The sequence below is a fragment of the Hyperoodon ampullatus genome (genome assembly GCF_949752795.1).
Source record: "Hyperoodon ampullatus genome assembly, chromosome: 6".
Lineage (NCBI taxonomy): Eukaryota > Metazoa > Chordata > Mammalia > Artiodactyla > Ziphiidae > Hyperoodon > Hyperoodon ampullatus.
This window is the reverse complement of record NC_136919.1, coordinates 227,929-237,283: the sequence shown is the minus strand read 5'-3', so window position 1 is coordinate 237,283 and position 9,355 is coordinate 227,929. Positions and strand designations below refer to the sequence as shown.

At 49.1% G+C, this 9,355-nt stretch overlaps 1 pseudogene across 1 annotated transcript; it reads left to right on the top strand.

Moving 5' to 3' along the window:
• The first annotated feature begins 6,170 nt into the window (after positions 1-6,170).
• LOC307054263 (putative ATP-dependent RNA helicase DDX28) lies at positions 6,171-7,869 on the top strand (annotated as a pseudogene). Its single transcript has one exon. The product of its transcript is annotated as a putative ATP-dependent RNA helicase DDX28 (transcript).
• The last annotated feature ends 1,486 nt before the right edge of the window (positions 7,870-9,355 follow it).

Sequence of the window (9,355 nt, the reverse complement as noted above, 5' to 3'; positions counted from 1 at the left end):
GAAGCCACCACAATGAGAAGCCTGTGCACCGCAACGAAGAGGAGCCCCCGCTCACCGCAACTAGAGAAAGCCCACGTGCAGCAACGAAGACCCAACACAGCCAAAAGTAAACAAATAAATAAAATGAAAAAAGAAAAAAGATACAATACAGTATTGTTAACCATAGTTGCCATGCTGTACATTACATCCCAGAATGTATTTGTCTTGTAACTGGAAGTTTGTATCCTCTGACCACCCGCACCCATTTCCACCCCACCTCATCCCCACAGGATAAAATTTTAAATGGAGAAGACCAGATAAGCTTCAATGAGAAGATGACACCTGAGCAGATATTTGAGTTAGCCAAGTTGGTATCTAGTGGAAGAGTGCACAGGAGAGGAAAGGGCCAGTGCAAAGACCCTGGGGCAGGAGCTTGTCTGGTGTGTTAGAAGAACAGGAAGGAGGCCACTGTGGTTGCAGCACAGAAAGGAAAAGAGGGTAATGGAAGTCAGATACACAATGGATGGAGAGCAGTAAGCAGATAGGACACAGTGGTCAGACCCCGAATGGCCTTGTAGGACGCTCTGCGGGCTTTGTTAGCTCTTCACGATAGGAGCCAGTGAAGGGTTTTAAGGAGAGGAGAGGCACGACTGATCACATTCCCCATGATCACGGTGACTGCTGTAGGAAAAAGAGACTGTGGGGGCCATGGTAGGCACAGGCAGATCAGTTAGAAGGCTCTTCAGTCACCCATGTCAGAGATGATGGTGGCTCAGGATGGAGAGATAGTAGGGGAGGTGGTGAGAAGTGGTCACATTCTAAAAATATTTTGAACGTAGAGCAACAGGAGTGAAACGAAGAAAATCAATATCCCACGTCCCAGAGATAACTGTTAATTTATTTATTCTAAGCAAACATGGTCCCCTCTAAAAACCACAAAGCTTGCCAAGGATGCTCTTCTCAGAGGTACTAACTTTTTACTCCTCAGCCTACTCCGGCATGGCCTCCCCCTCTGCCACTCTCCCAAAACTGCTCTGATTAAAGTCACCAATTATCTCGAAGTTGCTCAATCTACGAGACACTGACCTTTCCTCAATCTTTTCCTGCTAGCAGCACATGGCATGGTGAAGCCTCCCCTCTTGCTTGATCTCTCTCCTCCCTGGGTTCGTCGACCGCACACTCTCCCAGTTTTCGTCTCTACCCCTGCTTTGCAGTCTCTTTTCCTGGTTTCACCTCCTGCCCTCACATGTTGAGGTTGCTCCTCAGTTGTGGGCCCTCTTCCCTTCTAATTTCACACATCTTCCCTCACAAATTTATTCACACCCATGGTTTAAAATATTGGCCATGATCATCTCCAAAGGCATCCCAACCTCACACCAACTGCTCAAAACACATCCCCACTCGGTTGTGTTAAGGGCACCTCCTAGTCCACATGTAGAAAACAAAGCCTTGATCTCCCCTCCTAAGCCTTGTCCTCTGTCTCCAATTATTTATTCAACAGACACTTACTGAGCCCCTAAGATATGCCAAGCACTGGTAGGCACTAGAGATAAAATGATGAGGCAGGAGGGAAAGGTTCAATAGAACAGAGGGTTATAGAAAGGGAACTTACAAATATGTGTGAAATTAAAAGTGTGCATGGTGCTATGACAGAGCAGTTACGTAAGACTGTGGGAGTCTAGATCACCAGGGAAGAGACTGATGGGGGTTGAGGAGGGCCTCCCTTAAGAAATAATCTCTGGGGACTTCCCTGGTGGCGCAGCGGCTCAGAATCTGCTTGCCAGCACTTTTTACAATAGCCAGGACATGGAAGCAACCTAAGTGTCCATCGACAGACGAATAGATAAAGAAGATGTGGCACATATGTACAATGGAATATTACTCAGCCATAAAAAGAAACGAAATTGAGTTACTTGTAGTGAGGTGGATAGACCTAGAGTCTGTCATACAGAGTGGAGTACGTCAGAAAGAGAAAAACAAACACCGTACGCTAACACATATATATGGAATCTAACAAAATAAAATGGTTCTGATGATCCTAGGGGCAGGACAGGAATAAAGACGCAGACGTATAGAAGGCACTTGAGGACACGGGGATGGGGAAGGGTAAGCTGCGACCAAGTAAGAGAGTAGCACTGACATATATACAATAGCAAATGTAAAATAGCTAGCTAGTGGGAAGCAGCTGCGTAGCATAGGGAGATCAGTTCAGTGCCTTGCGCCCACCTAGAGGGGTGGGATCAGGAGGGTGGGGTGGGATCAGGAGGGTGGGAGGGAGACGCAAGAGGGAGGGGATATAGGGATATACGTATGCATATAGCTGATTCACTTTGTTATACAGCAGAAACTAACACACCATTGTAAAGCAATTATACTCCAACAAATATGTTAAAAAACAAAAACAAAAACAAAAATAAGAATCCGCCTGCCAATGCAGGGGACACAGGTTTGCTCCCTGGTCCAGGAAGATCCCACATGCCTCGGAGCAACTAAGCGGGCGAGCCACCACTACCGAGCACATGCGCCACAACTTCTGAAGCCCGTGCGCATAGAGCCCGTGCTCTGCAACGAGAAGCCACTGCAGTGAGAAACCCGTTCACCGCAACGAAGAGTAGCCCCTGCTCGCCGCAACGGCAGAAAGCCCAGGCGCGGCAACGGAGACCCAACGCGACAAAAAATTAATTAATTAATTAATTAAAACATATTTAAAAAAAAAAAAATCTCTGCTGGGAATTCCCCGGCGGTCCACGGGTTAGGACCCTGTGCCTCCAGTTCATTGGGCCTGGGTTCAATCCCTGGTTGGGGAACTAAGATCCTGCAAGCTGGCATCGCAGCCCAAATAAGAATGAAATAAAATAAAATATATTAAAATAGAAAAAAGAAAGAATCTCTGATTCAAGGTCTAAAGGGTGAGAAGGTGTTTATCAGGCCAATATGTGGGGAGAAAATTTTTCCCATTTCAGTAAGTAGCACCTCCATTTACCCAATTACACACCATTAAACCCACATTCCCCACATCCAATTCATCACTCCTATTCGCCTCCAAGCCATCACTAACCTTCCAAATATGACTCTAACCTGCCTGCCTTACTCCACCTCCAAGGCCACCACTGTGCACAAAGCCAGCCTCCTAATGAGTCTCCCCAAATCTTTTCCTGCCCGCTCTTATCCATTCTCTTACAATAGCCAGTATGGTGTCTGAAAAAAGGCATCTCTGCTAACACCACTTCTCTGTTTATACCCTGCAATGGCTTCCCACCAAGTTTAGGATAAATCCCAAACAGATGATGGACTGGAGGTTGAAAGACCAGAAGGAGGTAGGGTGTTGGGTTAGAAAGAGGGATAAAGGGTCTAGGCGAACAGCGAAAAGGGCTGAAAAGAAAATGATCAGCACTTGTACAACAGTCCTGCTGCAGGCAGGAGAATGCAGGAATAGCGAAGGAATACCAATAGCCACTTTTTATTTCTGCAATGCCTTTGCAATTCCCAAAGTGCTTCACTTATGACTGTGATGCTCAAACCTAGCTGTACATTAGAATCATCTGGAGAGATTTTTAAAACTACCAATGGCCAGGCCTCACCCGAAGCCAATTAAATCAGAATATACAGTTCATTAGGGCAGGAATTTTGTCTGTTTCGTTCACTGTCCATATGAAAAGTACCTGGCCTATACATGGTGCTCAGAAAACATATACTGAATGAATAAATGAAGGAAGGAATGTACCACTATCACCTGAGATCCAAGGAGGAATTATTTCAAAACTTACTGAGTAACCAGGCAACATCAGTTACCATGGCAGCCCTGGGAAAAACATTACCAAGTGACACTAACACTCCCAGGAACCTACATTTGTTTCCACAATGAGTAAACCTTTCTCATTTCTAAAGTACTATACTGTGAAATATGCATCTCAGTCACAACTAGAGGTTACTCAATGTCTGCTGTGAGCAGGAGAAAAGAGTAAGGCCTTACACAGTATCTAAAGCAATGATAAGAAGAAACTAGGGGCCACGGGCAGAGACAGGCTCAGACAGGCTCCAATCCCTATGACATTCTGAGGAGATAACGTTGTAAGGGCTCGAGCACGAGAAAGCAGCCACTAACCAGCCACCCTGTCTCAAATATTTGGAGAAAGTCAATGCAAATACATACCTATGTATTATTCTTTTCTGATCATTCTTTCAGTGTATCCCTTCTGGCTTCGTGCAGAGCGATTCTTTGTTTTGTACCTGAAAAATGAGTGGCCCATGTAAATGGATGAAACATGTCAGAGCAGACATCCAACGAGCTCTTCAGCTAACGAACGAGGAGCTCCGAGTTCTGGGAAAGAATCGTAAAAGTAGTGTAGAATCACAATATCTTAGAGCATCCTTTATATCAACTCCCCTCTATCATATCACCAATCAGTGGTCATCAGCCTATATATGAACTTTCCAGTGACAGAAAACCCAGCACTGTCTAGACAGGTCTAGGCATTTCTAGTTGCTACAGCGGTCTATATCAAATTCAGAATGTGACTCCCTGTCACGCATCAGTCCCAGTCTGCCTTCTGCAATGGTACACCCCATGGCACACCTGATCTCTTTTCCATCTGGCCCATTTCCCAAACACATGAGGACAATTCTGTTCTTCCTAAAGCTCTCTTCTCCCACGTCACCCTCCTAAATCACTCCTTCCTGTGTTTATGACTTTGAGGAGCCCCCAAGGTTTTCTCATCCCAAGGCCATGACAAGCAATGGCATCAGTGTGCCTGCTACAGATTCTGGGAAAGGGGCAGGGCCACACGAGGGTCTGGCAAATGTGACTGACAACCTGAGGTGAGAGTACATGTGAGAACCTCAGCCTCTCTTCAGTCCTCAGCCTCTATCCAAGGTTTCTCCATAGCACACTATTGACATTTTGGGCCGGATAATTCTTTTGCAGTGGTGGGGAGGGCTGTCCTATGCCTTGTACGGTATGTAGTAGCATCCTGACCTCTACCCACTAGATGCCTGCAGCACCACCCCCCTCACACCCCGGATGTGACAAAGAAAAATGTCTCCAGCCATTGTCAAACGTCCTGGAGGAAGGGTGAGGGCAAACTCACCCTCACTCAAGAGCCACTGCTCTATCCAATGACTCTGTTCACCCATGAGTACTCAAAACTCTCTCCTCTGCTGGCTTAACAGGTAACTCTCCAGAACGTCTATCGTATAGCAAAATGCTATCTGAAATTTAATAGTATGTATCTCTATAACGGTATCTGATGAAAGTAAAACTCTCTCCAGATGTTAAGAACCTCCCAGGTGGTTAATCCACGTTAACCTTATCTCCTACCCCAGGCCCTGGAAATTACAGAAATGATCGGACACCCATTTTCGGGTTCCGTTCAAGAAGGACCAGTAGTGTAAGGCTTTTTGGCAACCTGAACAACTGAATTCAAGTAAAATATTCTGCCTGACCATGGCTTTGTGAGACAAGACACAAACCTGTAGCAGGACCCTCCTCGATGCTATTTACAGAATTGTGCTATCTGACTGGAAAGCCGGTGGAGGTGAACTACCCAAGAAAGCAGTGGGTTCAGGATGAGAAGTTGGAAAGGGTGACAAGGGAGGGGAGAATGAACCTCAGCTGAAAAGTAAGGGGAAAAGTACCAAGAGATGAGTTCTCTTGACTTTAGAGAAGATACGCTGAAAGACATCAGCTTGCCCTCGGGGCCCTCAGCTCTCTGGGGAGCTCTAAGGGAAGGGTGAGCCTGGACCTACGACTCCGGACTCCTGGTCTCAGCCCCCAGGCCTGACCATTCACTCAGACTCTCAATAAATACTTGTATTAAAAGACCTTACACGGGGACCACATCTGGGAAAACATCGCCGCACCCTCATAAGTCACAGGGGGAGACCCGAACTGGCCAAGCCATGACAGGAGCTGTGAGGGCGACAACAGAGCATGGCAGGGATCGGACATCAGATCGCCAGAAGCCCTCCTCCGCCCTCCTGGTTCGTAATGCCAGGGCCCCATCGCCGCATATCGCCGGACCCCGGTCCTGCCTCCGTCGCGCACCCTTCCCCAAGGTTGGCCGGGGTCTGGAGTCACCATCCCCTGTTCGGACCTACAGACCTCGCCGCTGCTGAGCTCTGCAGATCCCGCTCCTTCCATACAGTTCGCCGATTCCGCGGGCCTTCCTGAGCCGCGCCGGCCACCGTCCGCGAGGCCTTGGCGCGCCCGTGACGTCACTGTCGTGCCCCTCTCCCGCAACAAGGGGAGTATGGCTCTGGCAGGGCAGCTGCGGCTGTGGTTGCTCGCGGCTCGTTTGCTTCTGGCGCCTCGCCGGGACCTGACGGTCTGCGGTCCCAACGAGCCCCTGCCCGCGGTGCGCATCCTGCGGGATCTACAGCGGTGGCAGGAAGAGAGGCAGAGTGGGCAGTGGAGCCGCCCGCGGCCGGTGCTGGCGCGACCTGGGCTGCTGCTTAGTCAGCGCGGCGACCGGAGTTGAACGAGCCGTCACACCTCACACTGGGCCCTTGGAACCCGCGCCACTCTCTTTGCGCCTGGAGGAATCTGCGCACCCACGCGGACCATTTCTCCATCGAGTGCGCGCAACATGAGGCTCCAGCGCTGCGGAACCTTTCGCCCAAGGGCAGCTGAGCCGAACTGGGTCTGGAGCTCCGCGTTCTGAGCGCACTACAAGAGGCTGCTCCCGAAGTTGTTCGGCCCACAACCGTGGAGTCGAGTACCATTCCCCCACTACTTCGCGGCCGCCACATCCTCTGCGCCGCAGAAACCGGCAGTGGCAAAACTGTCAGCTACATGCTACCTCTCCTTCAACGGCTGTTGGGCCAGCCAAGCCTGGACCCCTGTCGTATCCCTGCTCCTCGAGGCCTGGTTCTTGTGCCTTCTCGAGAATTAGCCGAAGTGGTGCGTGCCGTGGCCCAGCCCTTGGGCAGCTCCTTGGACCTCCAGGTGCGGGAGTTAGGGGGAGGCCATGGCACGAGGAGGATCAGGCTGCAACTGTCCAAACAACCTCCAGCAGATATTCTGGTGGCCACTCCGGGGACTCTGTGGAAGGCCCTGAAAACTCAACTGATCAGCCTGGAGCCGCTCTCCTTCTTGGTGTTGGATCATGCAGACACGCTGTTGGATGAAAGCTTCCTGGAACTGGTGGATTACATCTTGGAGGGGAGCCATACAGCAGAAGGCCCAGCTGACTTAAAAGACCCCTTCAATCCCAAAGCTCAGTTAGTGCTGGTGGGTGCCACATTTCCCGAAGGTGTAGGCCAGCTGCTGAGTAAAGTTGCCAGCTTAGACTCTCTAACCCTCGTTACCAGTGCCAAGCTCCACTGCATCATGCCTCATGTCAGACAGACATTCATGAGGCCGAAGGGAACAGAGAAGGTGACTGGGTTGGTACAGATCCTTAGGCAGCATGACAGAGCATATAGGACTGGCGCCGCAGGAACTGTTCTGGTGTTCTGTAATTGCTACAGCACTGTGAACTGGCTGGGGTATATATTCTGGATGATCACAAAATCCAACACTTAAGACTGCAGGGACAGATGCCAGCCTCAATGAGAGCAGGCATCTTCCAGTCCTTCCATAAGGGCTCCCGAGACATTCTTCTCTGCACAGACATTGCCTCTCGGGGCCTGGACAGCACCCAGGTGGAGCTAGTCATCAATTATGATTTCCCTCTCACCCTGCAAGACTACACCCACAGAGCAGGGAGGGTGGGCCGGGTGGGGAGCGAGGTGCCAGGGACCGTAGTCAGCTTTGTGACCCATCCCTGGGACGTGAGCCTGGCTCAGAAGATTGAACTGGCAGCTCGCTGGAGGAGAAGGCTTCCAGGACTGGGGTCCTCAGTGAGAGAGCCTTTGCACCAGCAAACCTTATTGCAGCAGGCTTATATATGATGCCATAACAGGGACCTTTCCCTCTGTGCTGGATGGGTGAGCACACTTGTCAGTAGGGTGCTCTGGGCTGCCTAGTCACCTTCTGAAGACCCGGGCTGCTGTCTGGCTTCAAAAGGTAAGTTGCTGGCCAACACTTGAGGGTGAACTACTGAGCTTGGCTCTCTGTAGTCTTTCACGTGAAGAATAATGTCGATCTTGGCTCTGTATTATGTCATGGTTTCTAACAATAAGCGATGTTTCTATGGGTGCCCCTTAATAACAGTTTCCAATGGGACAGAATTCAGTAGACTCTGAGAAGATTCACACTCCAAACTACCACACTTAGGACGAAGGCTTTCAATTGATGTTTTAGTTTAAATTTTGTTTCCTGCCCCCAAACATCCATTAAGCCTCCAGGAGAAGGAAAAGGGGATGTGACTAGCAATAAAGAGAATTTTTCTTCACAACAATGGCCATGGCAAGCTTAGGCACTTTTGGTGAAATCTCTCTGGGAAGTACTGGCAGAGGAATAAAAGGCAAACTGACACAGAAATATTGCTTGGTGTGCATTTCCAGGCTCTGCCTTCTTTCTCATCTCTTGGTGGCAGGCGGAGGAAGAGGAGAAAAGGTTAAACTTTTTTATAAACCGGCAGAATAAGCTTATAACGTCCTCTCACTATCTCTGCATAGGTTCTAGTCTCTGCAGCATTATATAAGCTTTGCCCAAAGTAATGAACTGTTGAAAGTCAAAATGTAATACTTCACCAAACAACTTAAAAATGCTTGCGCACTGGAAAGGGTTAAGTTGCAGAGAACACAAATGGACCCAGAGCAACCTTTGCCGAAAGAGAATATTGTGCTAAGTGTACAGTCATAGCTCTTTTCCATATGAAGAAACAGTCAGAAGGATAAAAGAACTTGGTCAAAACCACACAAGTCAGTAGGAAAGAATCTGGTCTGTCTGTCCTAAGGGTTGTGTTCTTTAACCACCAGGCTAGCTTTTCTCAAATCTGATTCATGCATAGAATAACTATACACCTCTGCTTGCCTTGAATATTCCCTGTTTATACATATGCCTGCTGCAGTTTTTAATATTGCCCACTTTGACTCCCAAAAGCAACCGAGAATACACAATAATTTGGTCTCTCTATCCATGGACCGCTGTGGTGGGACTGCCCAGGAAGCTTATGAAAAGTGCAGCTTCCTGAGCCCTACTCCAGGTCTAGATAAGTTTTCTGAGGGTTGGCTCAAGACTCCAGGTACAAGGCCTTTTAAGTGGTTTGGGGGAACCCCCCAGGTGATTCGCTCGCTCTCTTAAGTTAATAAACCGTTTATTCTGCCTCCCCCGGATGCCCAGCCAGGTCCTGTTAAGGTAGGAGTCCCCACACCACATCAGAGGGATGCTCCCAGCCAGGTAATCTCCGGAGCCTTGGAGATTCTGAATGGTCTCATGCTGGCCCACCTGCCGTGACAAACCTCCGCCAGAGCATTCCCCTTCACATTTACC